Below are 14,739 nucleotides of genomic sequence, written 5' to 3' on the forward strand. Positions count from 1 at the left end.
CTCACCACAACCTCCGCCTCTCCAGTTCAAGTGATTCTCCTGAGTCAGCCACCCAAGTAGCTGGGATTACAGGCACCTACTACCACCACACCTGTCTAATTTTTGTATTTTTTAGTACAGAAGGAGTTTCACCATGTTGGCCAGGCTGGTCTCGAACTCCTGACCTCAAGAGATCCACCTGTCTTGGCCTCCCAAAGGGCTGGGATTACACGCATGAGCCACAGTGCCTGGTCTATTATGATTTTTAAAGTAGAAAAAAAGACTGGAAGGAAACGTGCCGAAATATTGAGTAGTGATTTTTGAATGGTGGGATTATGGGTGATTTTTATTTTATTCTTTATACTTAGAAGTGGGACTAACTTTCAAGCTCTAATTGTTTATGAGCACAGATTACTTGTGTTTTCATCACATCTCCATAAAGAAATTAAAAGAAAATTTATTTTTCATCTTTGCAGAAACCATTTCCTAAGGGACTAAGGTGATGTTTGGAAAGTCTTGGTAGACAATCACGTTTATCTAAAAAGATGCCTGAATTTAGTTTTTTCCTTACTCTCTTTGCATTTTCCACATCATTTTCTCCGCAGCAGAGAGGCTTATAAGTAAAGACTAATATATTAACAGTATCTGCAAACAAAACAGCCTCTGGTAAACAGACTAGCTTAATTACAAGGATAATAATACTTGAGTAAGGTCTAGTAAGATTTATTTTTTAGTACAATCAGTTTAAGTATTTCTAAGGGCAGGGGAATGTATTGCGAACTAACAAATGAACTAGACATTGTACTGAAAACTGTGGACTTCATGGATCTGGACCATAAGAGGGATTCAGCCCTTATGTTTTGTTTTATTATTATTTAATTTTCAGACAATATTTGTGGAGAACATGAGCCTTTGTTGAGGAAATTGGTTAGTTGTTGAAGGAATAATTAAAGAAATAAAGACGCATTTCTGTGCTTCTTTCTCTTTTCATTACTAGTGACTATCAAGCTTTGTGACTTTCCTGATCTGTGAAATGGGGTTAATAACAATACTTTGTGGGAAATGAACCTGATTCCATTTATAGCTCTTAGACTAATACCTGGCATGTAGTAAGCTCACAGTAATCATTAGCCAGTATCCTCCTCCTCTGAGGAAGTATTGCTACATATCTACATGTACATAGGATAGTCTTTATTGCCAGTTGGTCAGAAATTAAAATAGACATATTCCTGTCTAAAGGAGTTTGCCCCTAGGTATAGAAAAGACCAATGAGGGAAGCGTAAATTAATCTGGCCGATTTAACTGGGAAAACCACCATGTCTAAGGATTATCATTAGAAAATATTCATACACTGAAAGGATTTTATTAAAATTTGATAGTGAAACATTTTAATTTTATTAAAAGAGAAAAAGAGTTTAATTTCACTGATAGAGTTAGATATAAGATGTAATTTCTTATTACTAGAATTGTAAAACATTAAAAAGCTCTCACCCAACTAAAACCTTGACTACTTCGCACTTTGTGATACTTTATAATGACCATTCCCTAGTTCAAGAATGACTATGACTATACATTATTGTGTGTAAAAATGATAAAACATGCTGTTATTTGTAACAGTCAGAATTCATGAATATGGAATGAGAATATTAATTTATAAAACTCTTAAGATGAAGCTCAGAAGGGATTAGCTAAACTTTTCTAAAGCTGAAGGTAGCGTCCAGAGAAAAATGTACTAAGAGAAAGTGGCGAGGCCCCAGAGGAGATGGGGAGAAGCAGGAACTCACAGCCAAGTGGACTATTTCTGCCAGGAAGAATCAAAGCCCTCAGCCTGGAGCATCTCCACGGGCAATGTGACCTTGAAGTTCCCAAGAAATAGCCGTGTACAAGCTCCTGGTGCTTGGACCTTTCTTGCCTTCTGTAGAAAATGCCTTCCTTCAAGACACAGAGTGAACCAAGCAATAAGGAGAAGGCAAAGTATAATGTCTATTTCAAAATATACATTCATTTTGAAGTTAAAAATCCTAGCTTTCGTTCTGGGTTCACTCCTAACTAGCCTTGGGGACAAAACTGTTAAGCAATATTGTTTAGTGAATATAAGTTCTATAGAAACTCAATACACATTCATTATGAGACGTGGATTTTTCTGCTCTCTAATAAGAGAAAGTTTTACACTTGAATGATGGGAGGCAAGATCCAGGTCTTTAAGTGTGAGTCTGGTATCATACTTAAGAGAGTAGGTGCTCTCTAAGTTTCCTTACAACCTCCTACAGCTTGATTTACACTGTAATATCTATTTAGAGCCAGCATGAGGAGAGAAGCTTTCCTTCCTGTGTGGAAACATTACCTACCTTTTTCCATCAGATTGTGATTTGATAGCTCTTGCCTTAGTTTTGATGGATTTCCCAGAGTCATCTACAATCTCCTTCCCCATACCTTGGTAAGATGACTGCCCGGAGATAAGGAAAATGCCTGGGATGAACAAAGACATCTATTTTCTGCAAGTAGCTTACCAGCTAACAGGAATTCATGACTGCAGTAGCACTATGTTCTGAGCAGCTACCTAGAGAAAACCATGCAAACACCTGAGGAATAGTAAATCTTAAAGTTTAAACAACCTAATATTGGATAAATGAGTTTCTTTTTTTAATGAGCTGTGGGTAATTTCGTTTGGATGTTTTATATTAAGCAAGTGACAAAGGCTAAGGCGATATTCCTTAGGACTGGATGGTGGTAGTCTGGAGTCGGGTTGGTTAAATTGCCTTTTGATCCTTCAGCATACAGTTTTCTTGGAAAGGCTTCAGAAGGGATTTAAATCAACATGTGTATAAATATTCCATACAGTTGGACTTAATTCAGTCAGTGCGGCTTAAATTCTAAATGTTTATAGGGTTCTTAAATTAGGCTTCTAATAAAGTTACAGCCTTTTTCTGCAATTGATCTGTAATGGATAAGCAATCACTGGAGGCTTTTCAGCAGCAGTGTGAATTATAGGTTTGCATGCTAACTAAGCAGAGTTGATGTATGACCCGAACCTTAATTTTCCTTCCAGTGATTATTTTCCTCCCGATTTATTTATATATTGATGTAAAGGTGACAGTGTAATCAGACCTACTGGGTTTGGAAGTGCTCAAGCAAAACAAATGGAAAAAATGTTAACTGAAGCGTCTTGTATAACCTCTTACATGAGATCAGTTGTATACGATTTGTATCTTTACCCTTTGAATGCAATCTGCAAGTACCTCATTGAATGAAATGCTAAAATCATGCCTTCATACACTATACTACTCTGAAGACAGCCAGTGCGTGGGTTTCTTAAAATGTATTGCCAATGGATTTAACCTAGATAAAATAATATTTGTATATTGTATCTCTAAAAGGAACATCAACCTTTGGTTATCATAATCCTTTTTATTTTTTAAATTTTTATTTTATTTTAAGTAGACAAATACCTGTGAATGTTTATGGGGTATAGTGTGATGTTCCAATACATGTATACCTTGAAAATGATTAAATCAGGGTAATTATATCTATCACCTCAAATATTTATCATGTTTTCTTAGTGAGAACACTTAACATCTTCTCTTTTAGATATTTTGAAATGTACATTATTAACTGTAGTCACCTTGTTGTGCAATAGAACACCAGAACTTATTCCTCCTAACTGTAACTTTGTACCCATTGACTGATGTCTCATCTCTCCCTGCCCACCCCCTATTGCCTAATCCCCCAACTCCACCTCCCCATCCCCAGCCTCTGGCAACCACCATTTTACTCTCTACTTCTAGGAATTTGACTTTTTAGATTCCACATACAAGTGAGATCATGTGGCATTCACCTTTCTTTCTTTCTTTTTTTTTTTCTTTTGAGATAGAGTTTTGCTCTTGTTGCCCAGGTTGGAGTGCAGTAGCACAATTTCCACTCACTGCAACGTCCACCTCCCAGATTGAAGCAATTCTCCTGCCTCAACATCCTGAGTAGCTGGGATTACAGGCACCCACCACCATGTCCAGCTAATTTTTTGTATTTTTAGTAGAGATGGAGTTTCACCATGTTGGCCAGGCTGGTCTCGAACTCCTGACCTCAGGTGATCCACCTGCCTCGGCCTCCCAAAGTGCTGGGATTACAGGTGTGAGCCACTGTGCCCGGCCAGCATTTACCTTTCTATGCCTGGCTTATTTCACTAGGTTCATCCACATTGTTGCAGATGACAGAATTTCCTGTTTTTTAAGGCTGAATAGTATCCCATTGTGTGTGTGTGTTTGTGTGTGTGTGTGTATATGGTATATATATATAATATGGTATATATGTGTGTGTGTGTGTGTATATATATATATATACACCATATTTTAAACATCCACTCACAAAAATCCTTTTGAAAGCATCTTTAGAAAATCATTTTCCTTCCTCCCTGCCCTTTCTTTCTTTCTTTTTTTTTTTTTTATACTTTAAGTTCTAGAGTACATGTGCACAACATGCAGGTTTGTTACACATGTATACATGTGCCATGTTGGGGTGCTGCACCCATTAACTCGTCATTTATATTAGGTATATCTCCTAATGCTATCCCTCCCCCTTCCCCCACCCCATGACAGGCCCCAGTATGTGATGTTCCCCTTCCTGTGTCCAAGCGTTCTCATTGTTCAATTCCCACCTATAAGTGAGAACATACAGTGTTTGGTTTTTTGTCCTTGCGATAGTTTGCTGAGAATGATGGTTTCCAGCTTCATCCATGTCCCTACAAAGGACATGAACTCATCCTTTTTTATGGCTGCATAGTATTCCCTGGTGTATATGTGCCACATTTTCTTAATCCAGTCTATCATTGATGGATATTTGGGTTGGTTCCAAGTCTTTGCTATTGTGAATAGTGCCGCAATGAACATACATGCGCATGTGTCTTTATAGCAGCATGTTTTATAATCCTTTGGATATATACCCAGTAATGGGATGGCTGGGTCAAATGGTATTTCTACTTCTAGATCCTTGAGGAATTGCCATACTGTCTTCCACAATGGTTGAACACTAGTCCCACCAACAGTCCCACCAACAGTGTAAAAGTGTTCCTATTTCTCCACATCCTCTCCAGCCCCTGTTGTTTCCTGACTTTTTTTTTTTTTTTTTTTTTTTTGAGACGGAGTCTCGCTCTGTCGCCCAGGCTGGAGTGCAGTGGCGCGATCTCGGCTCACTGCAAGCTCCGCCTCCCGGGTTCACGCCATTCTCCTGCCTCAGCCTCCCGAGTAGCTGGGACTACAGGCGCCCGCTACCACGCCCGGCTAATTTTTTGTATTTTTAGTAGAGACGGGGTTTCACCGTATTAGCCAGGATGGTCTCGATCTCCTGACCTCGTGATCCACCCGCCTCGGCCTCCCAAAGTGCTGGGATTACAGGCGTGAGCCACCGCGCCCGGCCTGTTTCCTGACTTTTTAATGATGGCCATTCTAACTGGTGTGAGATGGTATCTCATTGTGGTTTTGATTTGCTTTCTCTGATGGCCAGTGGTAATGAGCATTTTTTCATGTGTCTGTTGACTGCATAAATGTCTTCTTTTGAGACGTATCTGTTCATATCCTTCACCCATTTTTTGATGGGGTTGTTTGTTATTTTCTTGTAAATTTGTTTGAGTTCATTGCAGATTCTGGATATTAGCCCTTTGTCAGATGAGTAGATTGCAAAAATTTTCTCCCATTCCGTAGGTTGCCTGTTCACTCTGATGGTAGTTTCTTTTGTTGTGCAGAAGCTCTTTAGCTTAATTAGATCTCATTTGTCAATTTTTGCTTTTGTTGCCATTGCTTTTGGTGTTTTAGACATGAAGTCCTTGCCCATGCCTATGTCCTGAATGGTATTGCCTAGGTTTTCTTCTAGGGTTTTTATGGTTTTAGGTCTAACATTTAAGTCTTTGATCCATCTTGAATTAATTTTTGTGTAAGGTGTAAGGAAGGGATCCAGTTTCAGCTTTCTACATATGGCTAGCCAGTTTTCCCAGCACCATTTATTAAATAGGGAATCCTTTCCCCATTTCTTGTTTTTGTCAGGTTTCTCAAAGATCAGATGGTTGTAGATGTGTGGTGTTATTTCTGTGGGCTCTGTTCTGTTCCATTGGTCTATATCTCTGTTTTGGTACCAGTACCATGCTGTTTTGGTTACTGTAGCCTTGTAGTATAGTTTGAAGCCAGGTAGCATGATGCCTCCAGCTTTGTTCTTTTGGCTTAGGATTGACTTCCTGCCCTTTCTTAAAACAAGGTTATGTTTTAACTGTTAGCCATGAATGTCTCAAGAATTCACACTTAAATTTAATCTTTAATACATGGTCTCTGTCTGGTCTCAACAGTCACTCAGGATACAGGCCTAAATAGAATAATGTGCATTTTTCCCCTAGGGCAAAACACCCTACTCTTACTGATGCCTAGCTTACTAAAAACAAATTTTAGATTCTTTTTTTTTTCTTTGAGACCTTTAAATTATGGACCCAGAAGCAGAGATCCGAACTTCCAGCTTCCAGGCCGCCTAAAACCAGGGTGGAGAAGAACGTGGTAAATCAGATGTTCCAACGGTCAGGATTAAAGTGGCCAGAGTGAAGCTTCAGCTGGTTTCATTGAACTAAATGCCAGCATGGCCAGTGCTAGAGCCTGAGCTCCAGAAACCTCAGTTTTCAGTTATGTGTTTTAAAACACAGCAGCTCTGAGTCCAGCCCAAATTAGGATGTCTCTCTGCTCTGGGAAAGTCTGTACTTAGATTTTTAAAAATTGCATTGAGATGAAATTTAGAGGACACCAAATAAAAAGACCCATCCAAAAGATTTCCCTTTCTTTTCATTCCTTCTTTATTCCTCTTATTTCCAACCAAATGCAATGCCAAGCAATATCAAGATATCACCCTCACTGCTCTGGCCCTCTGCCTGGCATTACACATTTGTGTAGGTGACCCAGGGCTCTAGACCTGGCTCAGGTCACTAGGCAAAGCAGTGAAGGCTTCCTGTTACCTGTGGCTGAGCTTCTGCAGGGCCAGTTGGATGACTGCTCTGGCCCCATTTCTTAATTTCCTCAGGGCAGAAATTATATGACCATGATGACATCCAATTCTAACTCTGAACTCTTTCGGAACTCTGTAGGGCAAGTTTCTGTGTGTCTTTGCTGTTTAAACAAAAACAGAAAGCAAATCGGCATGACTGCTAAACAAAGGGATAGAGTCAAAAGATTTGCTAATCTTAGGCTTACTTCCTTGCTACCAATTTGCATCCTAGTGAAGGACACAGATCTTGGGGTATCTAGCTTTAGAACAATAGAATTACAGAACAATGGGCTCAGTCTGTTTATTCCATCTACTTCTCAGGAGAAGGGAGAGAAGTGTCAGGGAGTCTTAGGTATTACTGGGGAGATTTTTCCCAAGTACCTTCCACAAGAATACCAACTTGGACCCATGCCATTTCTGAAGTATGCAAGTGCAGTATGCAAAACCTCGCCAATGGTTTGGCCAGTTGTCTGATCTTACTTCTTCCTGGCATGTTGTGGGTCCCTTCAAGCATGATCATGGGCATGGCTGCCGAAGAGAGACAGAGGGCTTAGGAGTCTCTGTATTAGAGCAGTGCAGTCTTCCATAGGTCTTTTTCAGGGCTTTCTCTGTTATCCTGCGGGAGGCAGGTCTCCTTGGTGCTGGACTCACAGTAAAGCTCCCTCAGACCTTCATCCCTTCTAGATGTCTCCTGCTATTACTGGCATTTTTCCTTCTGCAGGATTTTACACTTAGACTTCAGACATCTTCAAGCAGAAAGCAACAGTTACTTTCTATTTAATTATTTGCAGCCAACGTGGCTACGATGTTTAGGCTCTATGTAACCAAGGTCTCTGTGGGTACCTCCAGCTTTCTTGCCTGTGCTCCTGGTGGAAAGGCTGCTGTCGAGGAGAATCTGAAGGCAGCCTCTGGAGCCAGGCACCATGTGGGGAGGAGCTGAGGTGAATGAGACACAGCACCTGCTTCTCTTACTGGATTCAAAATTGAGCTACGATGATGGAAAGGCAAAGGGGGAGGACAGAGCTCGGATCTCTATAATGACATTATTAGCCACTGTTTAACAAGCACTTCAACAGCTTCCCACTGTCCTTAGGGAAAAATCCAAACTCATTTATGTGGTATCTCAGTTTGGGTTCCCTCAGACATAGCTTCGAGTGCAAATGGTTTGTTTGGGAGGTCATCTTAGGAGACAGAGGTAGCAGGTGAGGAAGTGATTCAGGGGAAAGAAAAAAGGCTGATAAAGGGGTGTCTTCTAGCTTGTTCCACTGTGAGTAGAACTCAGTTCTGCTGCAAAATTCTGGGAAACACTATAGAATACACACTTCAAAGATATCCCACCAGAGGAGTGAGGGAACTGGGATAGCTGTCCCCCAACTATCAGTGCCTGGCTGAGAACTGCTGAGGGAGGGGGCAGAGTGGTCTGAATTTCCTAGCATTTCCTAACCACATGCATTAGGTCAGAGCAGGCCCTAATAGTCAAAGAAAGTCCTAAGGCGGAGAAATGTGAGTGCTGGCAGTGTGCCCTGAAGTGGGAAGGCCCAGGAGACCAGGCAGCATCTGCCAAGTGTGCTTTTACATTCTTCCTACACAAGCAGGCCTCTGGCTGCTTTTCCAGCCTTAACTCTGGAAGAGGGTGTATATGACGGGGAAGTGTGTTGGGGAGATTATATTTCCCATAGGATAGGTTAGGTATCATTATGCAGAGAAGCTGGTAGTGGTAAGCCAGAAGGCCAGGACAGCACCAGACCATGCTGTTAAGGACAGGTGCAGCTCGTTCCGCAGGTACAGCTTGTTAGGCAGTAGATCTCTAGGGCAATACCAATAGCTGCCATTTACGAGTGCTTAGTATGCAGCGTGCACTGTGCTGAAGGCTCTCAAGCACTTCTCAGTGAATCTTCACAATAGCACACTGAAGCAGAATATGCATTATTCTCTTTCTGCAGGTAAGGAAATAACGCTTAGAGAAATTATGAACCTGAGGCCACATGCCTGTTTTTTTTTTTTGCTTTTTTGTTGTTGTTGTTGTTGTTGTTTGGGGGAGGGGATTGTTATATTGAAAATGTCAAATATTTCCATCTCAAGCAATCCTCCCACCTTTTTCATGCCACTAACTTGTTATCTGATGGAATATCCTGTGGATTTGGCATCTGATGTGGTTTGGCTCTGTGTACCCATCCAAATCTCACCTCGGATTGTGTAATAATCTCCACGTGTCAAGGGAGAGACCTGGTGGAAGGCAATTGAATCATGGGGGCAGTTTCCCCCAAGCTGTTCTCGCGATAGTGAGTGAGTTCTCATGAGATCTGGTGGTTTTATAAGTGTTTGGCTGTTCCTCCTTCACTCTCTTTCTCACCTGCTGCCATGTAAGATGTGACTGCTTCCCCTTCCGCCATGGTGGTAAATTTGCTGAGGCCTCCCCAGCCATCCAGAACTGTGAGTCAATTGAACCTCTTTTCTTTGTAAATTACCCAGTCTCGGGCAGTTCTTTAGAGCAGTGTGAAAATGGACTAATATAGGGTCTGATTAGTTCTCCTCCTGTCATTTTTTTTTACCTTGTGTCTCCAGCCCCTAGATTTTCTTAAACTGGGAGGTAGTCTAACTCTAAAAGGCTTCTTAGATGTGGTCATTTAGCAATACTACAACCCAGCTGGTGCTGTATGCGTGATACTGCGTGGTGTGGGGAGGCTGGATGCTAAGATTGCTCAGTGGGTTCAGGAGGTAACAGCTGATCCTTTCATTGTAAGACTGCACTTTTTTCCCCTTTACAATCAGTGAGTAATCCATGGGGTGATACTGTCAAAGCCTGTGCTCTTAACCATAATATGCTAGAAGTATCTCAACACCAATGTTTCAAAGTAGGTGTGGGTCATACAATCAGGGTGCCCAGCCCAAGCTGAAAGGGTCCCAGACAGCCTTGGCCTTTTACAAAGACATGAAGAAGAAGCAGGATGCATATGTCCCCTTGACATTTCCCTAGACCTGGCCATGGTAGAGGCCTTATGACCCTATTTTTTCAGGTTACATGTGGAGATAACAATTAGGCTCTTGCTGGCTGCAAAGGTTGAGCAACAACGAGGATGAGACAGGAGATGTTGGCACAGAGCTCTTTACCTAGGGACACTAGCCATTGCTCTCACCTTCCTTCCAAGGCCTGCTAAGTGTTAGGTGCAGCCCCTCCTTTCCTGCACTTACTCAGATTTACACCAAATGATGCTGGGCCCCTCTTTGGTTCTCATGCCAGCTGCCACAGGTCCCGAACAAGCAAAGAAACTGCCAGCTTCCACTTCCAATTATGTCAAATGGGCCTATTATGCAATCAAATCTGGTTGAGCCCCAAAATAGACCCCAAAGCACCAAGTGATTTGATGGCATTCACACACACTGTTCTTGTTAACCCTCGCCAGGCCTGGTGAGCTGCTCTAGGACATCCAGGTGTGTCCTGGGGTCTAAACTATGCAGGGATGGTCCAGGGCTGAATTGCTGCAGCTGCTGCCCTGGGGTCCCCGAGGGAGTGCCTGTCATTTTCCCTGCACCATCACTACATTTCCTTGACATCTAGGTCTAGGGAAACAGTTCATGGACCCCTTCATTTGAAAAAGCAAGATGCAACCAATAATAATAATTATGGTTGCCCTAAATGGCAAGCACAGGAGTTTGGAACCTATAAATGCTGGGTCAAGAGATTCCTAATATTTTTTCTCTCTCATCTCTAAACCTTGCTGGGTCATCAAAGGGCACATGGAATAATCTCTAAGAGAGAAATACTTTTCTAGACTTTGGTCAAATTTCTGATCTTATTTTCTTCCTGAAGGGCAGGCCCAGTTCTGCCTAAAAGAGGCAAGTTTTAAATAAAAATTTTGAGGCTAAATGAGAATTCACTGTGAATAGTGAAAAACTGGCACAGGCAGCCGTGTGGTCAGGGTCAAAGGGAAGCTCCAGGAAGACTGCTTTTGTATTTGGATGGATGCAAGTCCATAAAGTCAGATGCAGAGCTGAGAGAGTGGCCAGCACAAAGACATGGGGGGTTAGGATGTGTGGTGGTCTAGAAACAGGGCTGGAGGAGATTAATCCTTATTTTTGGAGAACTTATAGCTATCCTTTCTTTTCAAGTGTTTTATAAAACTTCCAATCTTATATGAGGCCAGATCCCTTCAAAGTGTATCTCTATTCAAAGAACTAATTTTCATCTTTATGAATATCCATTATTAACATGATTTTCATCTGTTTTTGGTTATTTACAATAATATTAACAACAAATAGCATACAGTGAGCTCCAACTATGTGCTAGGCACTCTACAGAACTTTTTAAATACATAATTGTTTCATTCCTACAACAATGCAATGATGGCAGTCCTGTCATTATCCCCATTTTAACAATAAGAAAATGGAAGCTTAGATTAAGCAATTTGCCCAGAGTTACACAGCATGTATTCGCTAGGATATGAACTCAGGCACTCTGAGTAGTCTGGAACTCTAGCTCTGTCTGTGCCTGATTGTGTGGGAAATCATAATTCCTGAAGCATAGCATTATACACTACTCTCATCTTTATACTGTCTCTCACCCCAACCCTCCATACACTTAATGAAGAACCTTCTGTAGATGGGCCCCTGTAAGTACTTATTGGAAGAATAGATATCTTACTCCTACTTCCCCTCTCTTCTGCCTCATGCTCAGGGACAGAACCCTGGGTTTATAATCAGTGCTAGATCTTTAGAATAACATAAAGAAAAAAAAAATCCTTAAATTCTCATTAAGCTTCTCATGAGTTTTATTATAGGAACAGATACAGAGAAGAAAAGTAGTGGCCATTTTGTATCTTGTAGCTGTTAATCTATAATTATCTTTATTGTTGCATACATTGTAAAGATTCAAGTGAAGCCTTTTGAGTCCCTTCCTTTGAAGAAAATCTCTTTGCAGGCAGAAGCTGCACTTTAGAATCCATAATACGTGCTGGGGAATTGTGTCATGAAGAATGTGGCATGCCCCTTACCCAGAAAGGTGAATGCTTCCATGGTTGGTCTGTGCTACGCTGACCTCCTGTAAGTATTTATTGGAAGTATACACTGCTTCCTGTGACCTTACTGCCATCTTCAGCCCTTGTACTGAGCCTGCTAACGAGGATATCCTTTTGGCGAGGTGGAGACCTCCTCACTCAGAAGGTGAAAGGGTGCTCCAGTACATTTCACATCCATTAAATGAAGATGATTTCTAGCTGCTCTGAGCTGGATGGAACCTAGTGGAACACCAGCATGGCCTGGACATATTGTATCCTGTTTTTGAATACCCATTGTGAACTACTATAATAAGATGCATGAATCAATAGTGTTGCAACTGGGAAAATGAATTTAAAAACCCTCCATATGACCAGAAAGACTACCAAATGTTGACTCATGATCCCTCTGTGTTATGCAGTACTTGGGTTAGCTTAATTCCAGTAGAACAAAAGAGCTCAGAACAAGGTGACCAATACAGCATAGTGTAAAGGAATGAACCTGGTCACCAGGAAGCCTGCATTCTGGTGCTAGCTATTTCTGTAACTAGTAATCAGAGTTCCTTTTTTTTTTTTTTTTTTTCACCATTTGCTACATGTTCGTACTTTACATGAACTAAATTAGAGGTAGTGGACTGAGTGATGAAGAACTTGAACTCGGGTCAGCTGTCTGCTTTGAATCCTGGTTCCATGACTTTCTGTCTGTGTAACTATGTCTTTCTAAGCCTCAGTTTCTGGATTCCAAAAAAGGGAATAACAATAGTTCTTACCCCATAGAGTTATTTCGAAAATTAAGTGAGTTAATATTGGTGAAGAACTTTGAAGAGTGACTGGCATGGTAGATGTTTGAGTTCATTAACAACAACAATAAAAATGGAAATAAAACCTAACAACTCTATGAAGTAGTCAGCTTTCACTCCTATTTCAAAGATGAGGAAATAGTGGTTCAAAGCAGTTTCTAAGCTACTAAGACATGGAGCCTGGATTCAAAACCATGATCTTACCCACAACACTTCCCTGGCCTCAGTTTACTCAAGTGTAAAATGGGACAAGGTGGGCTCTGAGGTTCCTTACAAATCCTAACATTCTACAAACTGTCCTCTATCTCTGCCCTCTCCATGACATCTATTACTTATCTCTCTTCAAGGGCTTTTTCCCTTTCAACTTCAAATATGCCCAGATCTCCCTTACTCTAAAAATTGTTCATTGTACCTTTTAGGCTGTGCCAGCTTTGATATTCCTGTATCTTTAAAGTCCAAGTTATAGGCATAGAGACCACTCCCACCAATCTCCCATCATCTTCCTGCTTCTGCAATGTTTTTCTCACCTCTGCTCCTCAGCTGGTAGTCTTCTCCTGAAGATCAGATGACGTTCTTCTACCCAAATCCATTTGCCTTTTCTTAGTTTTCTTGACTCAGTATCTTTGCCATATGCAACATGTCAAAATGTAATGATGTGTAATGGTCTTCCAGGTCCCTCTCCTCCAGAACACTTCTGCATTAGGCAGGTCTCTTTCTCTCTCCCTGTTGTTCATCCCACTCAAAAACATAGACTGTTTCATATAGTTTATAATATCATGCCATTTTTCCCACTCGATTCAACATTATGTATTGGAGATCTTCCCATATTAGTCATTGAACACTACCTCATTCTTTTGCATGGCTGTGGATTATTTCAGTATGGATACACACAATTATTCCCCTACGGATGGACATTAACGTTGTTTTCAATTCTTTGATTGCAAACAATGCTGCCATGAACATCCTTGCATACACTTCTTGTGCAAGGTATAAGTATTTTCCTATGATAAATACCAAGATGGACTTTCACCTTTTAGCTCAGTCTAGCTCAAATCTAAGACTAAGGTACCCTCCCAGATAGGGATGAGATCCTACTTCAGTTTATGACTTATCAAAAGCGAATTTTGCTGGTGCCTGGCCTCTGCCCATAGGAATTCATTTGTCTAAGCTTCTGCTTTTGTTTGTTTTGTTTTCTGCCTCTGATTTATCCTGATTTTCTCTGTGCTAATGTCTCTGAATCTTATACCTGTACCTCTGAGATATCCAATATCTACCTGTTGGAATCTTCACCAATTACTCCTCTTCTCTCTTCCCCTATCACACTGACCTGAATAGACTCCATCAGCTCTTGGTCTCTGCTCTGACCTTGACTTGCAGGCTCCTGATCCCACCTGTCCTTTTCCCTTACTCTGGTGTACTGGTGTCACAGATCCCATTAGAGTCCATATTCCCCAGCTCCAGATGTGAGATCAGCAACCTAAAATGGCCCATTGTGGGCTTCCTGCTTTATTGTGAGGTTCTGTCTGGGCTTAGCCACTTCTTGATCTGGTGGCTGCCCAAGCTCACACACTGTTAGGGGGTTCCATATTGTCACACAGTACTGATTATCTTTCATCTCTAACCATATATCTGGATTTTTCCCTGGTAAAAACACTTTCTTTTTTCTTATTCCTTGATATTCTTCAAGGCTGAGTCTTTGCCCTGCTGTTTTTTTAAGCACTCACTTCTTTAATATTTACCTAATCTTACTTATCTTAATAGACTCAATGTAGTCTATTTGCAAATCTACATATCTTGCCTTCACCACTCCCTGCCTTCCATCACTGCATTTCCAGTTGTCTCCATAATGCCTCCGTTGGGATATTTCCAATCACTTTAGTTTCAGTATGTCTAAACGCAACAGAACCATCTGCTCCCATCCCATCCCATCTGTTCCTTTTCCAGTTTTCCCTATCTCTATA

Source organism: Pan troglodytes, chromosome 15 (genome assembly GCF_028858775.2).
Source record: "Pan troglodytes isolate AG18354 chromosome 15, NHGRI_mPanTro3-v2.0_pri, whole genome shotgun sequence".
Classification (NCBI taxonomy): Eukaryota; Metazoa; Chordata; class Mammalia; order Primates; family Hominidae; genus Pan; species Pan troglodytes.